Below are 18,101 nucleotides of genomic sequence, written 5' to 3'. Positions count from 1 at the left end.
TTGACTATGAGGGCTACTCCATTTCTTCTAAGGGATTCTTGCCCTTAGATTCGCCCATCCTGGTCCATTTTAGTTCACTGATTCCTAAAATGTCAGTGTTCACTTTTGCCATCTCCTGTTTGACCACTTCCAATTTACTTTGATTCATGGATCTAACATTCCAGGTTCCTATGCAACATTGTTCTTTACAGCATCAGACTTTACTTCCATCACCAGTCATATCCACAACTGGGCTTTTTTTTCACTTTGGCTCTGTCTCTTCATTCTTTCTGGAGTTATTTCTTCACTGATCTCCAGTAATATATTGGGCACCTACCGACCTGGGAAGTTCATCTTTCAGTGTCTTATCTTTTTGCCTTTTCATACTATTCATGCTCAAGGCAAGAATACTGGAGTGGTTTGCCATTCCGTTCTCCAGTGGACCATGTTTTGTCAGAACTCTCCACCATGACCCATCTTGGGTGGCCCTACATGGCATGGCTCATAGTTTCATTGAGTCAGACAAGGCTGTGATTCATGTGATCAGCTTGGTTAGCTTTCTGTGATTGTGATTTGCATTCTGTCTGCCATCTGATGGAGAAGGATAAGAGGCTTGTGGAAGCTTCTTGATGGGAGGGACCGACTGTCATGGAATCTGGGTCTTCAATAATAATAATTACATAATTATCATTAAACAATATAGCCAAATAATAGTTAAACAATTTAGTCAACCTTTACTACTTGATTGAACAACATTGGGCTATAGCTCTTCTTGAAAGATAAGGAAGTCGGCCCACTGGAAATTTCTCCCACGTCTTCTCCCTCTAACCCAGATTTCTTTTTCTGAATTAGTATTTCTGTAAAGTCACCCTTCCAGACACTGATGTTGCATTTGGTGCAACACCTCCTGATCTTTATGGACTTCATACTCACCGTCCTTCTACAGAGTGTTTCCTTTCAGATAATCGCTCATTTCCAGAATGGGCTGATTAAACCTGAAGCAGTTACAAAGATGCCCCTGGTCTCCCTCCACCCTGTGGGCTCACCACTCCCAGCCAGTTCACCCCTTAGATGTACCAGTTCATTTAAACAGCGTGTGCCTTGGCTGCACTCTTCAGAGAAGTGTGCACTCTCAGCTTCCCCCTTTCATAAATTAATAGAAAAAGCAACATTAGTGTCTGACAAAGGAGAATTCAGAGAATATGAATTAGGACCCCAAAAGTATCATTTTATGTCAATGAGGAGAGTACTTTGTCATCAAGAAGTCACTGTGAAGAATCTTTATGAGCAGCCCTTCACAGAAGCAGCTTCCCTGGTGGCTGGTGATTCCCTGGAATTCCCTGGTGGCTCAGCTGGTAAAGCATCTGCCCACAATGCGGGAGAGCTGGGTTCGATCCCTGGGTCAGGAATATCCCCTGGAGAAGGAAATGGCAACCCTCTCCAGTACTCTTGCCTTGAAAATTCCATGGACGGAGGAGCCATGGGCTCCACTTGAGCTACAGTCCATGGGGTCCAAAGAGTTGGACACAACTGAACGACTTCACTTTCTTTCTTTTCACTGAAGCAGAGAAAGCACAATTTGCTGGAAATGCTTGACGAAGAAATGGGCAGGAATATAACAGCATTTTTCTTGGGGTGAGACAGAGAAAAGGCTTTGAGTTGGTGTTCATATTCTTTTAAAGGTTGATACAGTGGGTCCAGGCAGCAACAGGGGACAGGGCCCCAGGAAAATAAAGTGCCTTCCCTTCTCGGGTCCTAGAGACAGGATACTTGACCTGTGGGGCCACAGGGGGAAGCCCCAGGGTGGTCAGAAGTCAGACGAAGCTGTAGGTTAAGGCTGTTATTGGGGTCTCTGAGGGCAAGGCGGGACAGGATGAATAGCTGTGAACAGGGTGAAGACGAATGGCTGCTTTGGCTAGTCTTGGTGAGCTTTGGACTGAGGGTGGGGGTCTCTAGTCGCCTGGCAGCTGGCTTTGGGATGATGAGGGTGGAGGAATATTGCCTCCCAGGCTGTCGAAACAGATGCACGAGGCCTGGCACTAAATTGGTTTGCACATCTAAGACATACACCTGTCTGGGACCTTTGCTATCTCAGGGAATTGGATGGCTCAGGGAAGGGCCATGTTTCCCCAGCCAGGATGTCAAAATGCCGTAATTTACAGAAAGGTTATAAATATTTACAATAGCACACAGTCGGCTAAAACTCTCCTCCATGACATAGGTATGGGCCTAACAGGGTAGACTACCAGAAGACATGTTTTCCTGGTTCCCAGGAGAAATTGACAAAAAGAGATCCCAGAGTATGCTTCAAAGGAAATTGGAAGCAATCACTTGAGTGTCCTGGGCTTGGAGAAGTCCTCCCCACCCACAGCTCCTACAATTGCCACTGCTGTGCTACCGTCCTGCTCCACACCTGGGCTCTGCACTTACTCCAGGTACCACCTCTCCCCAATGTTAGAGGACCAAGAGACATGCTGAGTTTCATCCCTCCACCCAAAGGTACGTGCCACGGGGGCAAGGCTGCACCTTGTTCTGCACCCACCCTTGGCATTCAAATGTCAGTTGTCCCAACAGAGAAGCTCCCAAGACACACATGCTTGTCTATTGCCTTTGTTATCCAGGGCAGGAAGGAAATAGCATCTTTGTCATATCATCACGGTAGGGTCCAGGCTCCCCAGAGATAGGAAGCTGGATAGAGCTGTGGTCTGGCCTCTGCTTCTCAGGGAGCTCCCTTTCAGAGATGCCAGTAGGCACGGTCACGAGTGACTACTGGGAAACAGGGCTCCCTGGTTGGGCACCTGACAGGGCTGGGGTGGAGACCCAGGACCGCACGTGTCTGTCTTTTACATTTTTTTCCCCATCCAGGATGGTGGCCTCCAGCCCCGGGACCTGGAGTTAGGCCTGACCCTCCTCCCGGGGCTCCTCCCCCATCAGTGCTTTGTTTCCCTGTAGCTCTTGCCTTCTTCTGTTGGATTGACCTTCAGATCCCTGAGATGAGTAGGCAGGAGGGACATTTACGAGAACTTGCTGTGTCTGATGACATCTCCATCCTGCCTATTGGGCTACTTACACAGTTTGAGGTTGGAAATGATTCTACTCCGGCATCTAGAGGAATTTGTGCCTTAGCTCTGGTTTCAAGGTTGCCCTTCTGAATCTTGAGTCTTTCTCGTGACTTCTGGACCCTCTCTCTGTAAACGTGTTGACTCTTCCCTTTGTCCTCAGTTCTCTGAATAAAGCATCGGGGATGTTGCTTTGGCTAGTCTTGGCGAGGCCTTCTCAATTTGGCAGTTCTTGTCCTGCAATTCTGGGAGAGTGATTGGAAGATCAGTCCCATCTGGATTCCCCAGAGAAGACACTTGTAAACCCTGCCTAGGGGCCCCAATCTGGGTACAGAAGAAAAAGACCCTTGCCCTGTCCAGGTAGAATTTCACAACCCATTGACCCCTTGCTTGATCCTCTGACTTTGTTGTTGGCTAAGTCAGTTTCCACTCACCCCCATGTTTTTTTTTTCTTTCTTTTTATTTATTTATTTAATTTAATTGGAAGCTTATTACTTTACAATATTGTAGTGCTTTTTGCCCTTCATTCACATGAATAAGCCACGGGTGTACATGTGTTCCCCATCCTGACCCTCCCTCCCACCTCCCTCCCCATCCCATCCCTCAGGGTCATCCCAGTGTACCAGCCCTGAGCACCCTTTCTCATGCATTGAACCTGGACTGACGATCTGTTTCACATATGATAATATACATGTTTCAATGCTATTCTCTCAAATCATCCCACCCTCGCCTTCTCCCACAAAGTCCAAAAGTCTGTTCTTTTGCTGTCTTGTATATAGGGTCATCGTTACCATCTTTCTAAATTCCATATATATGTGTCAGTATACTGTATCGTCACTCACATGTTTTCTCAGCTCACAAAATATTGTTGCTGGGCCCTCAGCCTCTGCCCTCCAGTTTTGTGGAGATTCATGGTTTGTTTTTTTTTCTCTCAAAAGTCTCTGGACTGTAGTTTACTGAAGGGCAGAATTAGATACAGACGTGCAGTCTGCTCTCTCAATCTGAAATTAAACTCTGTGCATTTTTATGTTCAGAGTGGCTTTATTGTAACAGTTCCAAATGGAAACATCTCAAACGTCCTTCGGAGTATGAATGAGAAGCCGACTGTGGTCCGTCACACAAGGGAATCCTGCTCAACAACAAAGAGGAAGGAAATACTGAAAGATGCAGCCACCTGGGTGAACCTCCAAGTAATCGTGCTGAGTGAAAGAAGCCAAGAGAAAAAAAAAAAAGAGTCTATATTGTGAGTCCATTGATATGTTAATAAAACTCTAGAAAATGCAGAGAACAAACATATAGTGATAGAAAGCAGAGGGGGATTGTCCAGGGATTGGAGTGCTGCAGGGAGGGGATTTAGAGGGGGTGCAAGGAACTTTCGAAGTGATGGCTACACTCATCTTGATTGTGGTGCTTTCCCGGGTGTATATATGTGCCAAAATGTGCCATGTTGTCACTTTAAACAATATGCTTTTCATATGTAAGTTATACTTCAATAAAGCTACTTGAAATAAAGCACGGGAAATATGTTTTACACTGTAAAGAGCAATTCTGCAGTGAACACCTGGGTCAGCACTTGGCAGCTCAGTCAGCCCTCTTTCCACATCTTGTCTTCATTTTTGCAATCATCACGTCCTCATTCTTCTTTAGACTGTTGCCTGCTAAAGAAGCTTCCCGAACAAAAGTTTCCCTTGGCCTATTTTGGGACTTTATGTGGATGGAATAATGCAGTATAGGTTAGTTTGTGTGTCTCTTCTTTCACTCGCCGTAATGTTTATGCGATTCACCCGTTATTCAACCCAGCTATACTTAAATAATTGTCATTTCAATATGATCTTTCTATGTCTGAATACAGCACAGTTGATTTCTCTGTTCTACTGCTGATGGGCACTTACGTGCTTTCCAGTTTTTGCCCGTGATAAGAGGCAAACGTTCTGTGAAAGTTCATCTTGGAGCCTGTGCCCAGCATGTCTCTCCATTGGGCACAGACAGTCCCCCAGGGGAGACACCTGTACCAAGTTACGGTCCCAGCAGTGGTGTCAGAGCACTCCTGACACTTGGTGTCCCTTGCCCACTTGGCATTACTGTCAGAGCTGGGATTGTTCATTCTTGCCCACCTGGTGCATAAGTCATGGTATCTTCTTGTGGGTTTTCTGTCTTTCTTCCCCTCTGAAGAAGCAGAGGAATCTCAGGAAAAGACACCAGGGCAGGAGGGTGGGAGAAGCTTTGGGGGCCAGCGTGAGGTTGGAACCTTCACATGGGAGGTCCCCTTCACCTGCCAACTCACACCCAGGAGTGCCTGAGCTCCTATGCATCCAATCAAAACCCCTATTTGGGGCACAGTTGTAGTAGGGGGGACTCTTGTCCTCATCGGAGTCCTCCTGGACAGTCTCCAGCCCGCCAGAGAGTTCAAGAAGATACTTCTCCTGGGTTAGGACGAGGCTTTCTCTTCCATATGCATACCAGTGGGAAGAGTTTCCTGTGAAAGTTACCCGCTTCCAGAGGAAATGAACAAGCAAAGACACTGAGGTACTCAAAACCCCAGAGAACCCCTGTTCTGGTTGGTCTCAAAGAATCTCAGGACGCAAACCTTTGGAAGTGGAAGCTTCCACACCCACGAGGCTATAAAAGTCCTGCTCCCTCGAGGTGAGGACACAGAAGAAACCGTGGGCTGGCTCGGAGCGCTGGCAGGGTCCAGGCCATGTCCAGGCCACTCACAGCTCACCCCCAAGGGCTGGGCCTCTGAGAAAAAACCTCAGAGGAAGCTCCTGAGGTGGCTTTCCCGACAAGGACCAACGAAACGGAAAGAGACTGTTCTAAATCATCTACCGTCTGGCATTGCCATCAAGCAGGCTGGCAAGAAGACAGCTTTACTTATCATTCTATTCCCTCAAAAGAAAATCATGTTTTCACAATTACTGTCCTATAAAGAGGCGATCAGTGCACAGCCAAAACGAAGTGAGAAAAAGATAACACCGTCTGCTCAAGTTGAAGCGATCATACAACAACAACAGAATTTTGCGGGCTTTTGTTGTTTTGTGGTAGTAGCCAACTGCTTGAAATGTGTAATTTGTTGGCATTTCTGGTTGGTAAACCTATTCAGATCCTTAAGTGAATTCAAGAAGTTGATCTTGTGGGGACCACACCACATCATGTTTTTTTCTGTGCACAAGACAATTTCTAAATGCTCCAAAAGGAAAATAGAAACATTAATCAGTAAGATCATAGAATTTGAGGTGATTATATTCTAATAAGCTTTCAAAATCTATACCTAAACATATAAAACCAACTAGGCTCTTATAGTAAAAGTCTAAGCAGTAGGGTTTCCTCAATATGTGCTTTCTCTCTCTAAAAAAAGTTTTTGGAGGAGAGAAAATGGAAAACTGGATTTTTTTTTTTCTGTAATTGTTGAAATATCCTGGTTGCTAAGTTACAGGATAAGGGAAAGGAAACACATATTACTATCAGGCCAAATGTTAACAGAGACCAAGAAGCTTCAGGAACCCTTTCCGTATTAAACACACTTACCAATATGTCAAGGGCTTTAACAACATAAGAGAGATAAACGGGGCAGTGACCTTTGAGCCAAATTGGAATGGGAAAGCCAAGAGGTTTGCCTGCTCCACACACCTCCAGGGGCAATGACCAGGCTCCAACACTTGGGAGTCTTCTCAAGTTCCCACCAGTCATGGGATTCTAAGGCCATTTAACTGGGTGGCCTCAGGTTGCAAAGGCCCCAGTCACTGCATTCATCTCCAAATGACACAACCCTGTTTTAATCTTGTGATTAAAATGTTTGGACCCATGTATCAAGTCGTGACCTTACTTGTACTCCACTTGATAAAATAAAGCCAAGGGAATAATCTCAAACTCCTAGCTCCTTCAGTATTTCTATGCAAAGTAAATCCTTGAATATATTGTTTCATTAATTTTCATTTAAAAGATAGCTCTGTCTTCTCCCTAATTTTATCACAATACAAAATACCATGAAAACACTACATTTGGGTTTTTGCAAGATTTGAGATGTATTTATTAATTTTTTACAAGAAACTATTAAATGTAACTTCCTAAACTCCTGAGAGTTATCCTACAGATCAGATATGTTAGGACTTCTTAGACTAAATAGCTATGGTTCTGTAAATGTAAACACATGAGTTGAACTTAATTGAGTTAAAATAATGTGTTTTTTAACAATTGATCCTTTTAAATTTCCAACAATAGCAGTAATTATGTAACCCTACAAAGCTACTCCATTTTGTACAGTGAGTGATTCATTCATGAACTGTGATCGTAGTTTGCTTCTATCTTGACCCACTATAATTTCTAAGATTCCCTAATCCATTGACTTTGAGACCTTGGGTGAATAATAAATTGAGGTAATCAGCAAGTAATCTTTACCCGGACAATCTCCAAAGGAATTAAAATTCATAGAGACAGAGAATACAGAAGGACATGATCACTTTTTGCTGATACATTCTTGTCTGTGTATAAACAAAACTCCCTTCATGACACTCAAATTCAGAAAATTACTGTAGTATAAACATTGCTTTGTGCTCAGCACAGTGGTTTTCATTATACTCAAAACCTTAAAATCTTAATGGTTTAAAGACATTGCCACTGGAACATCTTTCACTGTCACTGTTTGTAAGTGTCAATTTGCATAATACATATAAAGTGTAATAAGTCAGTAAATGTTTTAAAAGCTTATGTATAATACAGTAGAGAAGCCTGAGCACGCAGAAGAGAAAGGGTCTTTAAGTAATCGTATCTTTTCAGCACAGGTATTCTACCGAGAGAGTGGAGTTTTTTGCATTGCCATCCTAGGCACTGAGAGCTCAAAATTCTGCTAGCAGAGGTGCTGTCCTGCTGCTCCTGGGTATGGTTATTTCAGAACTGAGGCCAATTATAAGTAAAGAAACAAGCAAACAGAACAAATAGCAAAGGACCATCCTTCACAGAGGAGCTAAAATTCTTACTGGTTATCGTGTTACTTTCTCCTGTGTGTTGTTATCAAATATTGTGACTCTGGTTACACTGTCAAGGCCACGGGCATTTCTGGTTCCAGGGCGCCTGCTGTGCTCTTATCCAGCAATTGACCAGTCTCCTCTGACAGGGCCCGGAGAACAGCAAGGTTTGCCCCTTTGCCTGGCTTGAGTGACCCACCATACAGCACATGTGAGTAACGCAGGAGGCAGTGGGGGGGGGTCCAGGAGAAATGAAGCCTGATCAGAATGCACCATATGTATAGTCCTATGGCCATTTTGTTAATTGCTTTGGATTTGTAGGTCTTTTTTGCTTCTTCTTTTGTTCTCTTGTGATTTGATGTCTATCTTTAGTGATATGTTTGGATTCATCTTTATTGTCTGTATATCTATTATAGATTTTTGTTTTGCAGTTACCATGAGGTTTTTGTACAACAATCTATATATATCTGTATGTTATTGTTCTATCACATACATATATATCAGGGAAGCCTTATAAAAGTGAAAGTCGCTCAGTCGTGTCCAACTCTTTGCAATCCCATGGACTATACAGAATCCTATGAGGTTCTCCAGGCCAGAATACTGGCCTGGAGAGTGGGTAGCTCTTCCCTTCTCCAGGGGCTCTTCCCAACCCAGGGATCAAACCCAAGTCTCCTGCACTGCAGGCAGATTCTTTACTAGCTGAGCCACCAGGAAAACCCCTAAGTTGCTGATCTCTTAATTTCAAATGCATTTTAAAGACCCTGCATTTGTACTCATGAATACTGGTTTTGATGTCATATTTTATGTCTGATTGTTTTGTGTATCCCTTAACTGCTTAAGACTTCCCTGGTGGCTCAGATGGTAAAGCATCTGCCTATAATGTGGGAGACCCGGGTTCAATCCCTAGGTTGGGAAGATCTCCTAGGGAAGGAAATGGCAACCCACTTCAGTATTCTTGCCTGTAAAATCCCATGGATGGAGGAGCCTGGTAGGCTACAGTCCATGGTGTCACAGAGTCAGACACTACTGAGCGACTTCACTTTCTTTCACTTTAATTGCTTATTATGGATACGGATGATTTTACTACTATTGTCTTCTAACCTCCTACTAACTTTGTGTGTAGATGATTTCCTACCTTTCTGGTGTGTTTGCTTCTACCAGTGAGATTTTCCATTTTGTCATCTTCTTGTTTCTGATTGTGGCCTTTTCTTTCTCACCTAAAGAAGTTCCTTTAACATCTGTCATAAAGCTGGTTGGTTGATGCTGAATCTTTTTAGCTTTTGATTTCTCCATCAAACCTGAACAAGAGCCTTGCTGGGTAGAGTATTCCTGGTTATAGGTTTTCCCCTTTGATCACTTTAAATATATCATGCAACTCCCTTTCTGGCCTTCAGAGTTCCTGCTGAAAAATCAGCTGATAGCCTTTTGGGAGTTCCCTTGTATAGTATTTATTTTCCCTTGCTGCTTTTCATATTCTGTCTTTAATTTTTGTCATTTTGATTACAGTGTATCTTGGTGTGTTTTTCCTTGGGTTTATCCTGCCTGGGACTCTCTGTGCTTCCTGGACTTGGGTACCTATTTCCTTTCCTAGGTTAGGGAAGTTTTTAGCTATTATCTCTTTAAATTTTTTCTCAGTCCCTTTCTCTCTCTCCTTCTTCTGCAATCCCCACAATGTGAATAGTAGTGTGCTTGATTTTCTCCCAGAGGTCTCTTAAACTGTCCTCATTTCTTTTCATTCTCTTTTCTATTTGGTGGCAGTGATTTCCACTACATTACCTTAAATATAAATGGACTAAATGCTCCAACCAAAACACACAGACTAACTGAATGGATAGAAAAACAGGACCATATATATGCTGCCTACAAGAGACTCACTTTAAATCTAAAGATACATACAGAGTGAAAATAAAGGGATGGGAAAAGGTATTCTATGCAAATGGAAATCAAAAAAAAGCCAGAGTAGCAATACTTACATCAGACAAAGTAGGCTTGAAAATAAAGACTGTCATGAGAGATAAAGAAGGACACTACATAGTGATCAAAAGATCAATCCAAGCGGAAAGACATAATGACCGTAAATATATATGCAGCCAACATAGAAGTACCATAATACACAAGGCAAACATTAACAGATGTAAAAAGGGAAATTGATACACCACAATAATAGTGGAGGATTTTATATTTTTGAAAATATCTAAATTATTATATACATAAATAAATTATGTCTTTAATAAAAAGACATGGGTTTGATCCCTGGGTTGGGAAGATCCCCTGGAGAAGGGAAAAGCTACTCACTCCAGTATTCTGGCCTGGAGAATTCTATGGACTCTATAGTCTATGGGGTTGCAAAGAGTCGGACACGACTGAGCGACTTTCACTTCACTTCAAAAAGGAATAAAATACTGCTTCATGCTACATTTTGGATGAATCTCAAAAGCATGATGCTCAGCAAAAGAAGCTAGACACAAAAGGCCACATATTGCATGATTCCAGTTAAATGGAATGTCCAGAACAGGCAAATCCATAGAGATGGAAAGTAAAATGGGAGGTTGCCAAGGGTTGAGGGGAGCAGGTAATGGCGAGTGACTGTTAACAGGCACTAGATTTCTGTTTGGGATGATGAAAGTGTTCTGGAATTAGACAGCAGTGATAGTTGTACAGCACTGTGAAGGTACTAAATGCCACTGAATTGTACACTTTCAGATGGTTAATTTTATGTTATATAAATTGCTCTTCAATAAAAACACTTAAAATATGTTTTGGCAATTGCCTAACTTCTTATAAATTTTTTTAAGATAAATTTTTTTTACATGCTCCTATTTTCATGCAAGAGCTGAGATAAGCAGTCAGCACAGTGACTTTTATACCTGCTGAGAGATCATGCTGTGCTAAGTTGCTCAGTTGTGTCCCACTCTTTTGGGACTCCTATTAGCTGTAGCCCACCAGGCTCCTCTGTCCATGGGACTTCCCAGGCAAGAATACTGGAGTGGGTAGCCATTCCCTTCTCCAGGGCATCTTCCCAACCCAGGGATCAAACCCGTGTCTCTTACATCTCCTGCATGGGCAGGTGGGTTCTTTACCATTAGTGCCACCTGGGAAACCCATGGAGCATATTCCAAGGTTTAAAATCCCTTTGCTTATTAACAGTCTTAGGGATACACAAAATAGATTGTCAGGCCCAAGGTGGCTGGAAACACATGGCCCCACAAGACAGTATCAACTTGGGTATCCTGGCCAACTTTGAACAGTGTCTTCCTGGGTCTTGGGTTTTCTCTCAGATGTGGGCATGGGCAGCATTTCTCAGTGGATGGGCAGAGATGACCCCTGCAGTGGCTCCCATTCTGCACATCCTCCTGCAATACACCTGGACCACTCCTCCTCCCAACAAGAGGCAGAGTCTCTTTCCCCTTCTCCTGACCAGGTCTGGCCCTGCTACTTTCTTTGACTAAAAGACTGTGGCAGAAGTCATACGGGGTGGCTTCCAGGCCTAAGCAGAAGAGACTTTGCAGTTTCTGTACTTACCCTCTTGGAATCCAGTCCCATGGGAAAAAAGTTTGGGCTATTTTTCCTGAGAGGCCCCACATAGAGAAAGACCCTGGAGAATGAGATGCCACGTGGAAGAGAATAATAAAACCCAGCTCAGCCAGAACCAACTGCCAGACATGGGACTGAGGCCATCTAGAATGCTTGGGCCTCCTTGGCTATGCACCCAGCTAAATCAAGTCACAAGAGGGACCCCAGCCAATACCATGTGGATGAAAGAACACCCCCCAGAGCTCAGCCAATACATCAACTCAGAAATAACAAATCACTGTGATTTCAGGGTAGCTCGGTAAGCACTAGAGAGCAGATAACACCTGAATCCAGCCCAAATCATCCAATGTATATAAACTCCTGAGAACAACCAGAAACCATGTGAAGAACCCATGTCAAGCAAGAGGGGACAAAAGCTCAAGATTGCTAGGATCAACCCTGACCAGAAGCAAATGACTTCCTGAGGTGGGCTGCTGGCCAAAGACCCATGAGCAAGATGAAATTATCAAAAACGATCAGGGAACAAGTGAAATTGATGAGGAAGAACCAGTTGTCATAATCTGTCCTGGCATTTGGGGGGATTATCCTTGGTGTCCCTTTTGCTAATAGTCACACACTGAAACCTTTTCTTCTCGCTCTTTCTCTCATTCTCAATTAATAAGAGGTTACGCCTGTGCAGATTGTACTTCACAGCCCATTGACATCAGGATCATGTTAGATTTCCCTGATGTCACCATGTGAACAGGAAGTACTACCATGGAGAAAATGTTCCAGAAAACCCGAAGATGATAACTATAGAGCCAGGTGCAGATTCACTGGATCCCATGTGGATTCAAAAGCCCACAATTGTCTTTTGATAGAGGAATTGGTCTTTTGATAGTGTATTAACCTTGACTTTTATTCATTTATATCTCTCTTACCCCTCTGACCCTGGACCCCTGCCTAAAGACATATCCTTCTCATATGCAAAATATTATTTATTTCATCCTGACAGCTCCCAAAGTCTTAACTGGTCCCAGCGCTGACTCAAAAGTCTAGAGTCCAAAGGTGAAGTGAAGTGAAAGTCGCTCAGTCACGTCCAACTCTTTGGGACCCCATGGACTATACAGATTTCTCCAGGCCAGAATACTGGAGTGTGTAGCCTTTCCCTTCTCCAGGGGATCTTCCCAAACCAGGGATCAAACCCAGGTCTCCTGCATTGCAGGCAGAGTCTTTGCCAGCTGAGCCACAAGGGAAGCCCAAGAATACTGGAGTGGGTAGCCTTTCCCTTCTCCAGAGGATCTTCCTGACTCAAAAATCGAACTGGGGTCTCCTGCATTGCAGGCGGATTCTGTACCAACTGAGCTACCAAAGACACGTGTAAATAGCATCTAAATGAGCTCTGTGTCAGACTTGATATCCAATTTGTCCCAAGGCAAACTCCTCTCCAGCTGGAAACTGCTAAAGGAAGCAAGTTCTGTGCTTCCAAAATACAACCACAGGACAGGTAGAGGCTGGACACTGCCATTTCAAAAGGGAGACACCAGAAGGAAAGAGCCGACAGGTCAAGAAGGTCTGGCAAAACATCAAACGCAAAGCCTCGAGTATCAGCTTCTTGACCGCAGTGTTCTGCCCACCAGATCCAGCCGAGCGGGAGCCCAGACTTCCGGACTTGCTGCAGGGTCCCTGTCCCCAGGGCTTAGCTGGGCACTGTCCACGCAGCAGCTCTAATTGACCAGGGTCGGGTGCCTGCAGCTCTTCCGGGCTCCAGTCACATGCCCGTGGCTCGGCCAGTCTGAGGGCTCTGGGGATGGACCCAGCCCCACAGCTGCATTGGGTATATTCCCCAGGCCGAGGCCCTCTGCCTTGGTCTCTGGCCTGCCCCACCAGTTGGATGGAGATCATCTGGCCTGACAAAACCCAGACAATACCCTGCCCCCCAACCCCGCTGGCCTTGGATTGGAGCAGGTAGTGCTGACGATCTCTGAGTAGCCTTTGGGGTCCACCCTGGGTCTTAAAGAATCGTCACACTGTCCCATCTCATAAACTCTGAGAAGTCCCACGGCCTCCCTTCACTCCTTCCTGTGTCCGTCCCCTTCAGTTCCAGCTGGGGTGGCCACAGTCAAGCCAGTCTGCTCATCAAATGCTCGCTCAGCCACGCCTTTAGTACTCTCTGCAGAACACGTGTTCCCATTTTTTTGCACTATGGGAAGGCTGAGAATTTTCCAAAATGTTAAGTTCTGCTTCCCTTTGGATGAGTCATTCCATCTTTAAGTCATTTCTCTGTTTTCAGATTGGACAGTGAGCTTTCAAAGGAAGGCAAGCTGCACCTTCACCAAACATCCAATTTCACGCTCACACATTTGACCTTTTACAAAACACTAGAAGGGCATGAACCCGGGGTAGCCAAGTTCTTTGCCGTTTTCTAACAGAGAGGGCCTTTCTTCCTCATTTCTGTTCTTCAACCTCATCAGAATGACCTTTACCATCCACACCTTTACTAACATTCTGCTCACGACCCCTTAGGCCTTCCCTGGGAAGACCGAGGTTCTCCTCTTTAACTTCTGGGTCCTTGTCAGACTCACCTCCAAACTCTTCCAGCCTCTACTCCCAACAGGGTTCCAAAGCTGCTTCCACATTTTTAAGTATTTGTTACAGCAGCACCCCAACTATTCATTAGCAATTTCCTGTCTTAGTCTGTTCAGGCCCCTGTGACAAAATACCATAGGCTGGAAGAGCTTATGAACCACAAACAGTGATTTCGCTCACTGATTTCCAGCACTGGGGGCTGGAAGTCAGAGATGAGGATATGAGCATGGTCAAGTGGGGGCCCTCTTTGGAATTTCAGACTTCTGGCTTTCTTCAGAAGGCAAAAGTATCTTCACATGGCAAAAGTCTCTCTCAGACTTTTTTTTTATGAGGGCATAGTCTCATTCACAAGGGTTCTGCCCTTATGATTTAATCAGTGTCCAAAGGCCTCACCTCCTAATACCAGCACATGGGCCAAAGTCAGCGAAGAACTTGACCAAAGGCAGTTGCCAAGGGTGTGCTGGGCCTCTTCCCAAGGGTCACCGGGCTTCAGAGGAAAGCGGTCATTTGCATCGGTCCATCCAAGGTGAGCCTCTGGATAAACTGAATTCATAATCACAACCTCACCAGAAATGTCACTTATAAGGTAAAGGGCAACTGATCAGATTCAGACATCCAGACTTAGAGAAGAAAGCTCAAATAGACTGGTCAGAAAATGGCCTGGGGCATCTCCTAAGATGTGGAAGTTCACAGCCTCACAGAGGAGCAAACAGGTCACTTCCCCAGAAAAATAGTGGCACCTTCCATTTGGCTCCCTGAATCAAATACAGTAAAAACCTTTCCAGAACAATGAAAACAAAGCAGCATATCTCTCATTGAAGTGTGAATAAAAGGCAGAACAGACAAAAGGAACACACACAGTAACAGATAACATGAATACACACAATAAAACCACAGAGACCTGAGCTACAGCAAACAGTACTGTTAAAACGGCTTCTCCCTAGGCTTCTGTTTGGAATTTCATTCGTAACCAGGGTGGACAGTAAAAGGGAGTCATATTGCATACGCACATCTTGTTGATAATTTAATTGCATAAATATTGGGTAAGCTTTTGTCTGATTTCCACTGTTTGTGATAGTGAAAATGTTTTAAAATTTTAACTGGGCCACAAATGAGATTCGTGATCTCAATACCAAAAGAACAAGGAAGACTGTGCTAATGTACTAATGCCACTGAAGTGTACACGGAGAAATGGTTATGATGGTAAATTCTGTTATGTGTGTTTTACCACAATTTTAAAACTAATTAAAAAAAAAAAGACAATGAGATTTCTGGGTGCAGGGAGGAGTAGGGAGCAGCAAAACACCTGAACTCCTCTACTTTTAAAAGCGCAGAAACCCCCGCCACCCCCCAGTTCACACTCGTGGAACCAGGAGGCACAGACAACGGGCAAATGGAAGAATCTGTCGGACCAGAAGCCACGAGGGCGTGGCAGGGCAGCAGGGCGGCAGGAAGGGTCCCAGGCGTCCCCGGGGCGCACCGACCGGGATCCAGCCCCTCCGGAGCCGGCCCAATGCCGCGCGGGGAGCTCGGTGCGCGGACCCGAGGGGTCACAGGACCGAACCCGAGCTGGGGTTGGAGGTGCAGAGGGCGGAAGCGACCCAGGCGGCCGCGCGCCGAGGCCTAGCCGTGGGGAGTGGCACAGCGGCGCCAGGAGAGGGCGCCCGAGAGCCGGCGCCGGGCCCAGAGCAGATCCCTTCCAGGACCCGCCTCCCGCCCCCGCCCCGGAGACCCCGCCCCTCGCCCCCATGGGGTCCCCGCACCGAGAGATAGGGGTTAGAAAAGTCAAGTCGATCCCACCCAGCGAAGCATTTTTGCACGCCAGTGCGGACTCGGAGGCTGGCACACATGCCACAGCTGTCAGCGGTTCCGTTCGATGCTCGAAGGGTCAGCGGCGTGGCCGCGGGAAGCCCCTCCCACGCCTTCCCGCCGGTTCCCCCAAGCTCAGCGCCCCATCGCTGCACGAGCTGGCGTTGGGGTTCCCCCTCCCACGGGACGTTCCTGCGAGATCAGACGCTTCCCCTGGGCCTCAGGTGGGCAGGGGCGGCTCCCACAAACCCCAGGCTCTGGCCCAACGCAGCTTCGAGCTCAGCCAGATGCCTGGTTGGCCTCTTTGCAGTGGTCGCAACCCGGACACCAACACTTTCGAAGGGACAGCGCCGCCCGCCGTCACAGACCCACAGAGATCTCAGTGCCAGCCAAGTAATGACTTCTTGGTGTTCTTTTTAGTCGCAGGGGGTGGCTGAGCACTTCTCCCTTGATGGGGTACGCTGTTGCCAAAAGTCACAACAGGGGTGTTATGTCGTTGATGGCGTCATGAAGAATATATATATATATATATATATATATTTTCATTTGTATTTGCATCACACACTTAAGCTCATCATTTCTAAATGTACAGTTCAGTAGTGTTACATTTGGTGCAACCAGGGGCCATGAAACACTAACTCTACATCTGCCCTCCCCCAGCCCCTAGCCCCCCACCCTCCTACATTCTATCCCTGTGACTTTGACTACTCTAGGAATCTCATTAAAAAATGGAATCATGTCCTTTTGTAACTGGCTTTGGAGAATATGTCTTTTTCAAGGCTCTTTATATTCCAAACTAAATAGTTTAATTACAGTGGAAATTGCAGTTTAAGGCTTGCCTGTGAACTGGATTATAAGTATAGATCAGATTGGAAATAAAACACTTTTCTCTCCAAGTAAAAAGGAAAAAAATAAAATTTCAAATACAAGGAAGAAGAAACAAAGAAAGAAAAAGCAACAAAATCCCAACAGGTTTTTTGGAGTTAAATTCCATAACATTGGAAATAAACAAAGCTGTGTGTTTCTCCTCAGTGGCGGTCACAGCGAGCAGAATTGGGGGACAGAGGCATGGCAACTTTTAATCCATTCAAATTTCAGGTATTTGCACCCAAACTTTTTAGGTATCCCTTGTTAATTCTGTTGTTGGGGTGGGAATAAAGACCTATGGATGAGCTGCAAAGGTGTGGGAATTACTGATGAAGGTGATACCAAAAAAGTCCTCCTCCAGCCAAAAATCAACTGAAGCCTTGTAGGGATGAGGAACAGAACAGAGGCAGTCCTAGTGGGGAGCTTTGAAGTTAGGGCTTCAGTGTCTTTATAGATACAGAGCTCTTCAGATTCCCTGTTTTCCTCTCAGGCTTATTTGGTTAATTTGTGTTTCTCTAGGAGTCTGTCCATTTCATCTAAATTTTCACATCCGTTGGGATCAAATTGTCAGCATGCCCGTCCTCTTTGGGTAACATCTGTGGGTTGAGATGGTGGCTTCTTGTCATTGCTCAGTTGGATTCCTGCCACTCAGACCTTCCCTCCACCAGCCACACCCCCACCGCCCTGACTTCTGGACTGCGGACCACTCCATCTTGGGCTTACTCAGTTCCCAAGCCTTGGAGCTGGCTTTGACTCCTCCCTTCCTTCACCGGCTTCCACCACAGCCACTCAGAGACTCTGCGAGCCCTGCTTGCTGGTTGCCTTGACACTCTATCACCTGGATGCCCACAGGGCCTGTTACACAATACCCCTGCTACCTCCCTGGCCCCTAACACTCTCAGAACATCGACCAGAGAGAGTGTGCCATCATCTAAATCACTTTAGATGAAAGTGATTTTCACTTTCACTCCAAAAATCATAACATGCTCTGTATTTCATTCACAGTGAAAGCTAGCATGCTGAAAATGGCCTCCGAGACACACAGAGACACTGGCCCTCATTCCCTCTGTGATCTTCCATTTCCTAGGCCCCACTAGTTCACTCTGCTCCAGCTGCCCTGGTCTCCTTACTGTGCCTCTAACATACCAGGCACGCTCCTGCCCCAGGGCCTTTGCACTACTTCCGGGCTCTCTCCTGGGATGCTCTCCTCAGATCTCCGCATGGCCCCCTCCCTCCTTTGAGACTTTGCTCACATGTCCCTTTCCCAGAGAGTCCCACCATGATGCCCTATGAAAATGGACATCCGTTCTCTCCCCACTCTCTA

General features: G+C 45.5%; 1 protein-coding gene across 1 annotated transcript in view; it reads left to right on the top strand.

Moving 5' to 3' along the window:
* Window positions 1-8,101: 8,101 nt before the first annotated feature.
* The window catches only part of LOC102405199 (opsin 1, long wave sensitive), a 27,524-nt gene continuing 17,524 nt past the window's right edge, over window positions 8,102-18,101 (top strand). Inside the window, exon 1 of the mRNA XM_044936891.2 lies at window positions 8,102-8,210. The gene's annotated coding sequence lies outside the window, so the exon portion shown is untranslated. The remainder of the gene's footprint in view (window positions 8,211-18,101) is intronic.

This window comes from Bubalus bubalis, chromosome X, assembly GCF_019923935.1.
Source record: "Bubalus bubalis isolate 160015118507 breed Murrah chromosome X, NDDB_SH_1, whole genome shotgun sequence".
In the NCBI taxonomy this organism is placed as follows: Eukaryota; Metazoa; Chordata; class Mammalia; order Artiodactyla; family Bovidae; genus Bubalus; species Bubalus bubalis.
This window is presented reverse-complemented; position numbering and strand designations above follow the sequence as displayed.